Source organism: Malania oleifera, chromosome 7 (genome assembly GCF_029873635.1).
Source record: "Malania oleifera isolate guangnan ecotype guangnan chromosome 7, ASM2987363v1, whole genome shotgun sequence".
Classification (NCBI taxonomy): domain Eukaryota; kingdom Viridiplantae; phylum Streptophyta; class Magnoliopsida; order Santalales; family Ximeniaceae; genus Malania; species Malania oleifera.
The window spans coordinates 71,291,602-71,306,156 of record NC_080423.1 but is presented as its reverse complement, the minus strand read 5'-3'; positions in this window follow the sequence as shown (position 1 = coordinate 71,306,156).

Sequence of the window (14,555 nt, the reverse complement as noted above, 5' to 3'; positions counted from 1 at the left end):
TCAAGGAATTAAAATGCTCGTTAATTAAAGATGGCAATTTAAAACACGTAATTAAAACACACAATGGAGACATAGTCAAATTTAAACACACACGCAACAGTAAAAATCGAACCTTTAACACGAACTTGAACCGTAATCACAAATTAAACACAACCATGAACTTCAACGAAAAGGGAACATTCAAACGATTTAAAAAAAAAAACGAACTTTAACAAACCAACCCTAACTAAGCAGAGCTTCGGCACGAAAACTAAATCTCTCGAAAAGTTTCAAAACAAAAATACTTTTCTTTTTTTTTTTTCTTTTTTTTCTCTCTTCTAAAAAAAAAATAAATTGAGATTTAATCAGAAGAAAACAAAAATAAATCAACTCAAGCAATATTTAAACCTAATACTAATTTTAATTAAGAGAGAGATAAATAAACAAAAAAAAAACTTCATTAAACACAAAAATAAATAAATAAAGCTCCTTAACAATTATTCAAAAGCTGAGAGTTTCAATAAACTTTAATAACTAAATAAACAAGGGTCAGTTGCAATAAAAAAAAAAAAAAGGAGAGAGAGAGAGAGAGAGAACAGAGTGTCCGGGGTGCTGAGGCTGCTTGTGCTGCTGTTTGGGGCTGCGGCTGGGACTGTTGAGGTCTGCACTAGAGTGAACGCTAGGCTGTTACCTTGCTGTGGCTCTCGAGTTGAATGGAAGTGCTCTCGGGTAGCTGGTGCCGAGGATGGGAGCCTCGACTGGGCTTGCGAGTTGCTAATGAGAAGGAGATCGCCTCGGGTAGCAGAGGAAGCTCGCTGGAGTTGCAGTAGAGGGGTTGAGCTGTGACAGTCTGCTATGATCGCTGGGTTCTGAGGGAGATGCAAAGGGCAGTGGCTGGAGAGACAGCTAGAGCTACTGCAAATTCTAGAAGGCTGCCGGAGGGATGAAAGTAGTTGAGGAGGACAGGGGAAGAGGAAAGAAGCAGAAAGAGATGGAGATAGCTAAGGGAAGGAAGAGACAGAGCAAGAAGAGGAAGATGAAAGGAGAAGAAGAACAAGAGAAGAAGGAGAAGGAAGAAGAGAGGAGAAGAAGAAGATGGACGAACAGCTGTGCTCGGGTAAGAATTTAAAGAGAGTTGTGGCTGCCCCAACCAGATAGGAGACCCAACCCGGCTTGCATGGCCGGGTCAAATAACCAACTAATATGTATTGTTTTTCTTTTCTCTTTTTCATTTTTTTCGTTCTCTGTTCACCACAAAATTTGTCCTTCTTGAAGCCTGTTTCTCATCATACTCAAAACACAAAAGTTGTAGATAATTTTTTCCCTTTTTTCAAGAAATTTGAATCATCTCAATCAGAGTTCGGACAAAAATGTTATGCATAAAATACGAATAGGTGCTGGTTTTGATTCTCGAGAATTTTCCTGCGTCAAAAAATTACCAAAAATTCATAAGTTGCACAATAAAATTCAAGAATGATAAATTCATAACTTTATTAAAATATTGGACAATTTTGGATATTTAATTTAAAATATAAGTCGTAAAGATCATATTAAAGTGCCCAATTATGCAGTTTTAACGCGTAATCAGTAGGCTTCAACATGCCGCTCTTTTCATCGTGGATATGTTTTCTACAATCTTTGGCTGCATGCCCTTTTTTTTTGTAATAGTAGCACGTACCAGAAAATCCCTTCTTGTTCTTTCCCTTCTTCTTTTCAACATTATTATCATTGCCTTTGATTTGCATGATGAATGCACTACTGCTTTCATTTTCTCTAGTTCACTGCCTCATCTCCTCCTCTAGTAGTAAAGCACAGAATTCCTCAAAGGTTATGCAAGAGTTCTAATCTGCGTGTTAAGAGCATTTACCAGACTGTTATATTTTGATGGCAGCACTCAAATACATCTTTGAGCTAACTCCTCACTGGTCTTTGCTATGCCCACTACCACCATCTGACCACATCGATTTTTGATTCTGGTGATGAATACTTTTTCCAATTTTCCATTATGTAGCTTTTCTGCAACAAGTTGATTCTCCAAGTTTTGAATGCATGTCTGGTTCCTTGTTTTATATTGATTCTTCAAACCATTCGAAGCATCTACAGCCTTGCATGTATGTTGGATCAACATAAGTACAAAATCGGATACACTTGTGACAATAGCACAAAGTGCATCTGCATTTCACCTTTTCCATGCTTTGATGGGGGCATCATTTGGAGGGATGATTACCTTAAGATTGGTGGGATTAGGCATGCCAATCGGTTTTGGATCCATACCTTAAGTTGTATCAAGTAGTTCATATGAATCCAAAATAGCACTCATCCTGAACTTCCACAAAGTATAGTTCGTGCTGTCTAGCTTTCCTTCTATGAATGCTGGTGGACGTATCTGAAGTCCTGGTGGAGATGTAATAGCGGAAATGAAGTTGCTGCCATTGCAATGTCTCAACAATTATAGTTGTTTCTTCTTAGTAGCCTTCTGCCCTGATACCATGTAGAATAACAACACCAAGATCTATTTTAAAGAAATGATTGAAGAGATAACACAAAGTTTTATTACAACAATTGGATTACAAAAATTTGTCCAATCATGCACTCACTAAATGAGCTTCAATGGCGAAAGGACAAAAAATAGAAAAAAAAAGGACACAACCTTGCAATCGAGATGTGTGTGGTGCTTCGGTGGGGAGGGGGGTCTTATATATAGCCTCTGGTCCATGGAAGAAGCACATGGGTGGCTCACCTACCATGGTAGGTGGTGGTAACTCACCTACCATGGCCGACTTTGACATTAGTGGCCGATTTTGACATTAGTGACCGTCTTTGACATTAGTAGCTGAATTTGATATTAGTGGTCGTCTTTGACATTAGTGGCCGTCTTTGACATACCATACCCACCATTCACACTGGATAGGCCATACTGTATCGGAGGGCTTTGCTCCCCATCCCCCCCCCCCCCACAGGTGGAACTGCCCTCGGACCCTCCTATCTCAGAGGGGAACGTCTTCGTAGTACCATTGTAGTCTACTGCTTCGACCTCATCTGAACCATATGTCAAGTAAGTGTGCCAATTAACTCATGGGAGGAGGGCATTGTACATATATACACCAACAAAACTGTGGTGGATTGGAAAATATTTAAATTAGCTACAAATTTTTAAAACCCAATTCACCCCCTCTTGGGATCACACCAATTCCAACAATTGGTATTAGAGCCTTATTGCAAAAAGTTTAATAGCTTAAGCTAAAGATCGCAATTGCTCATTTTTTGTGTATCCCTATTTTGAGGGTCAGCCCCTCGCAAATCCTTCATTAGCTTTATTGTAAAGGTTTTACTATTTGATTAAAAATGTTTTTTTGAAATCAATTGATTGGAGGATTTGGAATGAGCTTGGAAAATGAAATCGTATCCTATTGAAAATGACTTTAAATGCATAATTTTCCCAAATATGAAAATGATTTTAAAAAGCATGACATAATTTTAATGCATATCATTTGAGTGCCATGCATATATTTATCTTGTGTCTTAGGTATTAATGTTTCTACAAAGTTTATGATTTATACTATTTCTAAGGTTTTTGGGAAAATCTGAATTGTATGGAATGACCGAGATAAGAGAACACCACCTTGCGCTCAAACGTCAAAGGAAAAGTAAACTGAAAGGGTATATGTATCTTTCCTTCCATTTTATTGATTATTTCATGCCATGATTCATGTGATATTTTTGTTGAATTTTTAATCATGTGTAATTATTACATGTTATCTTGTGAGATGCCTGAAAAGAAATGTCATTAATACTCATATGACTATAGGATTTATTATTAGAAGGGATCATAATGATTTAAATGCCTAAATAATGTTTGTACTTAAAATTCTAAATTTTAGTATACACTATTATCATACTGAGAACCCAAAGAAAATCTAGCCAATATGTCAGTCTTATTGAAATATCCAATCTTAGCTTAACACATATATATCATTATGATTTGACAATATATGATAATATTGACTATATCATGCTTATACAAAACTATCAATTCTTAAATTTAAATCTCATAAGCATGTTTAAAATAGAATCCCCTTGAAATAGACAAAGAGGCTTTATCTATGGAAATAACTCTTAATGTTATATATGCTTTAATATAAAAGTCTTGAATATAGCATAATTTGTCCATCACATAGTAATGAGTTTTAGGAAATTTATCTTATGGTATGTAATGTAAAATCCTAAACTCGTCATTGAGCTTAAATGATAGATCTTTTCAAAATGATAAATTTAATCTAAGAAAAATCTTAAGCTCATCCCCATATTAGAAAATATTAGTCAGACCAATTACTACTAACTGAATACATAGTATCTTGATTGCATAACTGAGGGAAAGCAAAAAATTTAAAATTTCATCTAATAAGCACTTTATTGCAATAAGCTTAATCTCAAAAAAATTATTATTATTTCGTATTGGATGATTTGAGTAATAAATGCACATCTCCATTTATGCTAAATGATTATATTTTCTGATGAATTGATATTTTCTTTTAACTTCTTTGAACTAAATGCATATTGTCCATTATTCGCTTAAATGACAATTTCATTTAATGGAAAAATATTTTTGTCTGCTTTACTGATGTGCATGCTTATACTGAATGCATCCTGCATGACTAATGTAGTCATGTGAATTGCATGCTAATAGATATTATAGGTTCTCGCATGCTTGAACTAAATTATAAATTGATTGCGTGAATCTATCAGGTTTCGAGGTAGATGGAAAAATGGGAAAATGTTCAATTTACAGACAACATGCTGCTGAAATTTCAGTATAACTTTTCCCAAAAATGAAGCCATATAATAGAATAAATTATGATAAAATGCAAGCTGGGTGAACCTTAGGAATATCCCTATAGAAAATGCATGCAAAATAATCGAATAAGTCTGTACATGTTGAATCTATATGCTATGTGCAAAATTGAAAAACTCGTACAATCAAATTTCTTTGCTTTCTCCTAGGATGTCCTTTATTATATACGCAATATGTTCTCCTATGAGGGACTAGTTCATGGACACCGTTTGGTCCAAAATCTTTTGGTTATGAACTTCATGTTGGACCTAAATGGTTAATAAATACGTCATAAATTTCAAGTCCATGTAATTAGGGATATTGCATGACTTAGGGGGAGTTCTTGTATTGCACACACTCATTGTATATTTTGAGTTGTGTCATCCTTTTTGAATCCCTATTGCATTACCTTCGAGTATATCTTTAATTGGCTATCATGCTTTTGAATGACTAATATTTGCTACATACTAAAGTCATTTGATAGGATGAATCTATAAGGAATGGTTTTAAATGGTTATCATCCTTGTACTTAATGCAAGTATTTATGCATCCAAATATATAGGGGGAGTTTAAGCCCCACCCTTAGGAAAAATGAACAAAGAGCTTAATGCCTATATTCTCTTGTATGCTAAGTCTTGTTACGAAGAATGAACATAGGTTGATTATGCTTAAATAAAATTCACCCTTGGTCGTGAATGTACTTATGTGCACATGAGAATATATCCGGGGTGCATAAGCCCTATCCTTGATAAAAGGATTAGAAGCAGCTATCTCATGGACTCACATTTTCATTGTTACTTCTTTTTGAGTCCGAAATTCTTTTGTACCCAGAGCATCATATCCTATTTTCACTGAATTATCCTTGATATAGGATGCTCTTGGGGTATATGAACACCATGTATGACTTAGTGTTTGATTTTTAGCGCACGTGTGTTCTAGGAAAGATTTTACTGCTAGAGCACAAATTGTTTAATGTATATTTAGTAAAATATGTTAGGAATGAAAAATAGTACTTATACTGCTTCAACTCTTAATAAACTTTCATAATCAGCATCAGTATAAGTAGTTAAAGAATCTAAGCACTTAGTCAAATTGATAGGGGGAGCATCTTAAATTAAATCCCTATCTTGTTGTGCTCACAAACTTTTCTTATAGATTTGATGTTCTGAATTCATTGTGACATGTGCTTAATGAAATGATTTTATTGAAAATCTTTAATTAAAATATATTTTTTGGCCACAAGTTCTTTGATCTAGCCATATGATCTGAATTTAAATTGTCATATCCTTAGAATCCGTATGGGTGTTTTTTTTTGGCTATTTATTGAAGTATTTTGTGCTTAAATGTAGAACCAGAAAAACATTTGCTTGCTTGAACTTTATTTAAAAAATTCCTTTTCAGCAAGCATCGCGCCCTGTCTTTATCAAAAATCATAATGGGATATATATATATTTATTTATTTATTTATTTATTTATTTATACTTATATACATATATATATATATATATATTCATTTATTTGCAAGAAATGAACTTACAAAGAACATATCATGTTTTCTTGCATTTGTGCTTAAATGTCTTCATGACTCGTGCTATTCGGGTTTGAGATTTTATGTCATGAAATTTCAAATTTTAAAAGGGCGTTGCATAACTGGTTCATAGATTTTTTTTTATGAAAATGCATGTGAACTTGTTAGATCGTTTTTTTGCTCAAACCTACATTTTTGTTATATATGCCGCATGTTTTTAAATTCCAATTTTTTGCGGGTCTTATGTTGTGCGTAAATTGAAATGATTTATGTATATTTCTGATCTAGCTCTGTTCATCATGCCATTTTTATCTTTTAGATGACCAGTTCAATTAAATTGTTTTGTATGCTTAGTCCAAAATTTTCTATGTCCAAATCTTGTACCAAAAAATGAGAGAGTTTTCAAAGAAAAATTAAAAATTATTTTAAAAAGCAGGAGTTCTTTTTGCTAAGTCTGTTTTTAAATACTCAAAATGTTTTCTCTTAACTTAGCCTTCTATGCTAATGCCAAAAGGGGGAGAATTTTAATAAGCAAAATGTTAATAACCAAAAAGAGGGAAGTTTTTAGGGGCAAAATTATAAGTAGTTGTGCTTTAATGCAAAACTTAAATGCATATGTTTTGAAATGTCTTCTTTTGTGAATATGATTACGCTATATTGTTTACATTTTTTAAATTATATATATTGTTAGGGGGGCCTTTTTAAGCTATACCCATTTTGCTATGGTGCGTTTGTCATCATAAAAAAAGGAGAGATTTTTTGGCTTTTTGAGCCCTATCCCTATTTTGATGCTGACAAAAACACAAGGATCTTATATGTGTACTTTGCATGTGAACAAGTTTACAATTCAGTACACACATAAAGAGACTGAAAATGGAAGCCAAAAAGGATGTAAAGCTTACATTATCGTGGAATATTCCGGAAAAAATTGAAGAGAAAGAGAAGAAGAAATCTAATTTCATTTGTATTTGCATTTAGTTTTTATATTTGGTTTGTAATAATGCATGCATCTGCATGATATGGATTGAATGCTTAGATGACCATAGACTGACCTCAGGACACCTACACTTCATACAAAACCTTTTTCATAAAAAAGATAAAACCTTACAAAGGTTTTAATATAACTTTATGTTCAAATTAGAGCTTAAACTAAGGAATTCACTGAGCTCGGTCGACCGAGCAGTTTCAATATTAATCAGCTCGGTTGATCGAACATTAAAAAAGTCAATAGTTTGACTTGCATTGGTCAACCAACTTGTTTTGAACTAATATTCCTTGGTCAACTGATCCATTAAAATTTAATTTTCCAACCACTTGGTCGACCGAATCTCAAGATTGGTTAACCAGCCTTTTGCCTTGGTCAATCAAGCCCAAGAAGGGTTTAGAATTGCCCTGAGATGGTCGACCATCATGCTTCTCTGGTCAACCGAGCTGTTTTACACAGGTTGGTCGACCGGCCCTTGCCCTTGGTCGACCAAACCTCCCGGATTGCCAAATTTTTATCATGGTAAACAAAGGTTAATTTTAATTAAACTTCATTAATCATTTTCCAAAATTCTTTCTATGTCCCTAATGGTCATATTTTTCATAAAAACAATATATATCATTCATAAGTCAAGATTAGCAACTTTGATTAACTCCAAAATCTCTCTAAACTCTTTGTTAATCAAAGTTCCCCCAAACCAATTTTTATTGATAAAATCATTTCTTTGGGGCATATTTTTATCCAATCTCTTCCACTCTCTTTTCGTTTATTTATTTTCAAAATTTATTTTGAAGGAGAACATATTTATTTTGAGCATTTGTTTTATATTCATTATGTTGACTTTACTGTAATCCCAAGAGGAGGGTAAATTGGATATTTAAAATTTTTCTCTTCTAGAGCATATATAAAATAAACTAATAAATATGACAAAATTAAATAGCACAAGAAAATCAATCTAGCATGCACAGTATAGTGATCAAAATGTGAGAGTGTATATGTTAGGATATTTGAATCAAGATAACAATATCAATCACAAAGTGCAATATCAAAGATCTTAAGCACAAGCAAATATCTCGAAGAAAAATTTTCTCAAAAATCAAGCACAAGATATATTTGAAATTAGTTTGCAAAATTATTTCACAAAAAAACACAATACGAGCTCTTGAGTTTTGCAACAATAATGCAAGACAAGCTCTAGAGAGTTTTCCCAAAGCTAACTTATGAATGAAATCACAAGGGAAAATTCAAAGCTTACTCTCAATAAAATCAATCTCAATCAAATATGAGCAATGAGAGTGTAAGCTTATAGTATGATCTTTAAAACACTCTTACTAAATGATTTTCGATAAGGAGGATGAGTAAAAATGGAAGTAGAATGCTTGTATATGAAAAATGGGTATTTGAAAATTAAGAGAATATATTGCTAACGATGTTTTCTAATGAGTGCTAATTAAACCAAATGAGGGAGGACACTCCAAAAAATATAACTATTCGGGACTTATTCAGTATTTTTGAAAATGTTTAAGTAAGGTTAATGAAAAATAACCCTTATTTAACCTCAATAAAAATTGAGCAACCCGAGAGTTTCGGTCGACCATACTAAGGGTTTGGTCGACCACTTTATGAGCTTTGGTTGACCGTGGAGTTTTTCAACAGAGAATATGGTCAACTGTATTCAGGCGATTTTGAACCATTTGCAGTTCAGTCAACCAAGGCAATCGGTTGACCATTTTCTAAGGTTTGGTCGACCAAGTCAGTTTTGAACTGGTGGTTAAGTTGACCAAGTTGTTGGGAGTCAACCAAGTGTCAGTTTAGTCGGCCATGTGATCGATGCACATTCATTTCAGAACGGTCGACTAAGTTGTCAACATGTCGACTTTGGTAAGTTCGATCGACCGAAGCTTCTATATAGCTTTGGGTTCGGTCAACCAAAACCACTTAAAGTGTGCATTCAATACTTGATTTTCATTTGAAGTCACCCTTGTTCACATAAGTATAACTTCTGAGTTATAGGAGACTTTTCATGTGATATTTAGGGACCTAAAGTCAATTTGTGGTCATTGAGCTTATCCGTTCTATCATGCGTGCAACATTAATTATTACAGACCTTGATTAATATTATAGACCCAAAATAAAATGAGCAATATATACAATTGAAATTATTCGGTTTTCATTTCATTTGCTTCATCAAATGGTACCATATGATGTGAATGTTGCGGTCCTTATGGCTTCCTTGTGTCCTTACCATCCCATGCGTGCTAAAGGTTAATTCCTATTAATAAGCTCAATGCACAGGTAATAACTATTGGATTTGTCATAATCAAAACGAGAAGGACTCATTGAGTCAACACATTTACATTTACTCTCATTTGCATCTTCATTTATTAAAATCATTTTTGAGAGTAGCCTTAATATTTCTTCCGGTTATTTTTCTTGATAAACATATTTGGAAGAAATCTTTTATTGCACAAATAATTTCTTGAACTTAAACTCCAAATTCTCCAAATATTTTTATTAGCAAAAATCCTTGTTGGAGATTATATCTTTATACACACACATGTATTTGTTGTGCAAAAATTATTTGACATGAACCCTTACTCTACTAAGCATATTTCATATCATCAGAGTGTATTTTTAGAGCTTCAATGTGTACATTTTTGCTTGTATTTTCAGAAGCATTTTTCATGTACAAAAATAGTTTTAATGTATCGTTTGGGTTCATCCCGGAATTGAACTGGAGAGTCTCGGCCCCATAAGTGATACTGGTTTGGTTCAGCCTGATAATTGAACTAGGGTGTCTCCTCTTCGTAAGGAAGTCCAGTTGAGCTCATCTTGATAATTGAGTTGGGGTTTACCTCGCCCTGTTAGGAGACATTGTAACGGCTTTTACTCAGCCCGTTTAAGTGAGCAGGGATAGTGTAATCCTTGGGGGGGTATGCCCAAGGCAGGGACGTAGGCTGGTTTGGCCAAACATCGATAACAAATATCATGGGTCTCTCTCTCCTTATCTCATTTAATTACTGTACTTTAGTTTCCATATGTGTATGCTTGCTTATTTAGTGTTATAATTATTTGCATGCACGCACTTAATTTAAATGAGATATGCTCACACGTGTACATCTACACTGATATTCTAATCATTTTACATACACGCTTTTAATATTGAATGGGATATGAACTATGGTGAATCGGAAAATATTTAAATTAGCCAACAAATTTTAAAACTCAATTCACCCCCCTCTTGGGGTCACACCAATTCCAACAATTTGTATCAGAGCCTCACTGCAAAATGTTTAACCACTTATGCTAAGGATCACAACAGCTCATTTTCGGTGTATCCCTATTTTAAGGGTCAGCCCCTTGCAAATCCCCCACTAGCTTTATTGTAAAGGCTTTACTATTTGATTGAAAATGTTTTTGGTGAAATCAGTTGATTGGAGGATTTGGAATGATCTTGGCAAAGGAAATCATATCCTATTGAAAATGATTTTAAATGCATAGTTTTCCCAAATCTAAAAATTATTTAAAGGAAACATGGCATAATTTTAATGCATATCATTTGAGTGTCATGCATATGTTTATATTGTGTCTTAGGTACTAATGCTTCTACAAAGTTTATGATTTATACTAGTTCTAAGGTTTTTGGGAAAATTTGAGATGTATGGAATGACTGAGATAGAAGAGAACACCACCTCGTGCTCAAACGTCAACTGAGGAGTAAACTGGAAGGGTATATATATCTCTCCTTCCATTTTATTGATGATTTCATGCCATGATTCATGTGATATTTTTTGTTGAATTTTTAAATCATGTATAATTATTGCATGTTATCTTCCGAGATGCTTAAAAATAAATTTCATTAATAATCATAAGACTTTAGGATTTATTATTAGAAGGGATCATAACGATTTAAATGCCTAAGTAGTGTTTGTGCTTAAAATTCTAAATTTTAGTATACACTGTTATCATACTGAGAACCCTAAGAAAATCTAGCCAATATATGAGTTTTATTGAAATATCCAATCCAAGCTTAACACATATATGTCATTATGATTGGATAAAATATGATAATATTGACTATATCATGCTTATACAAAACTATCAATTCTTAAATATAAATCTCATAAGCATGTTTAAAATAGAATTCCCTTCAAATGGACAAAGAAGCTTTATCTGTGGAAATAACTCTTAATGTTATATATGCTTTAATATAAAAATCTTAAATATAGCATAATTTGTCCATCACATTGTAATGAGTTTTAGGAAATTTATCTTATGGTATGTAATGTAAAATCCTAAACTCATCATTGAGCTTAAATGATAGATCTTTTTAAAATGATAAATTTAATCTAAGAAAAATCTTAAGCTCGTTCCCTTATTAGAAAATATTAGTCAGGCCAATTACTGTTAATTGAATACATAATTTCTTGGTTGCACAACTGAGGGGGAGCAGAAAATTTAAAACCTCAACCAATAAGCACTTTATTGTAGTAAGCTTAATCTAAAAAATATATATATATATATATATATATTATTTTTTTTTCATATTGGATGATTTGAGTAATAAATGCACATGTCTATTTATGCTAAATGATTATATTTTCTGATGAATGGATATTTTCTTTTAACTACTTTGAACTAAATGCATATTGTCCATTCTTCACTCAAATGACAATTTCATTTAATGGGTTGTGCATGCTTATACTGAATGCCTCCTACATAACCGATGCAGTGATGTGAATTGCATGCTGGTAGATATTATAGGTTATCGCATGGTTGAGCTGAATTATAAATGATTGCGTGAATCTATCAGGTTTAAGGTACGTGAAAAAATGGAAAAATGTTCAATTTACAGATGGTATGTTGCCGAAATTTCAATAGAACTTTCTCCAAAAATGAAGCCATATACTAGAATAAATTATGATAAAATGCATGCTAAGTGAACCTTAGGAATAACTTTATAGAAAATGCATGCAAAATAATTGAATAAGTCCGTACATGTTGAATACTATATGCTATGTGCGAAATTGAAAAACTCGTACAATCAAATTTCTTTGCTTTCTCCTAGGATGTCCTCTATTATATACACATAATGTTGTCCTAGGAGGGACAAGTTCATGGACACCATTTGGTCCAAAGTCTTTTGGTTATGAACTTCATGCTGGACCTAAATGGTTAATAAACACGACATAAATTTCAAGTCCATGTAACTAGGGATATTGCATGACTTAGGGGGAGTTCTTGTTTTGCACACACTCATTGTATATTTTGAGTTGTATTATCCTTTTTGAATCCCTATTGCATTACCTTTGAGTATATCCTTAATTAGCTATCACGCTTTTATATTGATGTGCAATATGTCATGATATGTGCTGAATGACCAATATTTGCTACATACTAAAATCGTTTGATAGGATGAATATATATAAGGAATGGTTTTAAATGACTATCATCCTTATACTTAATGCAAGTATGTATATATGCAAATATATAGGGGGAGTTTAAGCCCCACTCTTAGGAAAAATGGACAAAGAGTTTAATGTCTATATTCTCTTGTATGCTAAGTCTTATTATGAAGGATGAACATAGGTTGATTATGCTTAAACAAAAATCATCCTTGACCGTGAATGTACTTATGTGTACATGAGTGATGCGAACCTCAAACGACACGCGTTGAGACCCAACAAACAATGTTGGAATGCTTGCCCAAGAAAGCTAAAATTCAGATTTTTGGATAGATATGAATGGTAGATCTCGACCCGTTGTTTACGACAAACAAGAACTTTGGTATATATGACCTCAACCCGTTGTTTGGTGCGAAACACGAACCTTGGTATAAGGAAGACGCCACAAACGGTGGTGGAAAGCCGTTTGATAAGTCATTGGTGAACGCCACGGGAAATCCTGATAAGTTCGAAAAGTTCTTCAAAAGAACCAAGAAGAAACAAAGCCTCAAAGCCTCACATTTTTATTTTCCTTTCTTTTCTTTTCTGACTTTTTTTTTTTTTTCAACTTGATAAACGTCACAAAACAAGAACAACGAAACAATATGAAAGCTAAAAAAAATAGAATGATAGCAGGAAACGAAAGATAAAAGGATGGTAAACCTGATTTTAGAGCCTAAGCTCTGATACCAAATGATGCGAACCTCAAACAACACGCTTTGAGACCCAGCAAACAATGTTGGAATGCTTGCCCAAGAAAGCTAAAATTCAGATTTTTTGATAGATATGAATGGTAGACCTCGATCCGTTGTTTATGACAAACAAGAACTTTGGTATATATGACCTCAACCCGTTGTTTGGTGCGAAACACGAACCTTGGTATAAGGAAGACGCCACAAACGGTGGTGGAAAACCGTTTGATAAGTCATTGGTGAATGCCACGGGAAATCCCGATAAGTTCGAAAAGTTCTTCAAAAGAACCAAGAAGAAACAAAGCCTCACATTTTTTATCCCTTTCTTTTCCTTCTTACGATGGTGAGATATATATAGCTAATATGGGAGGCATGTACATTAAACACTTAACAATTCCCACACAAACATGGGAGACAAGAACATTAATACTTAGCAATTCCCATACAAACATGGGAGACAAGGACATTAAATATACCAACTTACTAGACACACTAATGACTCTCACAACTTACTAAAATCCTATGCAAGCTAAGTTGCCTTGCAATACACCATTAAGTCAAATCCCATATTTGAATTAACACACAATTATTAGTAAGGAGATTAAAGCCATTAAGCAAGATTAGCTCCATCACAAACTTGAATTAAGTTAAGTAAGTCTTCATCTTTCTTTGGGCCATGCTTGGAGTGCCCCATTTTTGAATAAGCCCAAATATCTTGAATCAGCCCGTGAAGTATTTCTTTGATTTTCTTGGATCTCGCTCTGATGATAGGCCCAACTGAAATATATAATGGATCCTTCCATGGTGCTTATTGATTCTCATCATTCCCCCACTCTTCAAAAGGATTCGTCCTCGAATCCATTCCATGTAATATTAAACCAATAAGACAAGAAAATATTGTAGAAACAATGAATCAAAGGAGTAGGAAAAAAAAAAAAAAAATCTTTTTGCTTTCTTTTCTTTTTGAGTGTCTCCTTTTCTTTTCTTTTTTCTTTTCTGACGTATTTTTTTTTTCCAACTTGCTACACGTCACAAAACAAGAACAATGAATCAAAACATAAGATAAAAGATAGTAAACCTGATTTTAGTGCCTAAG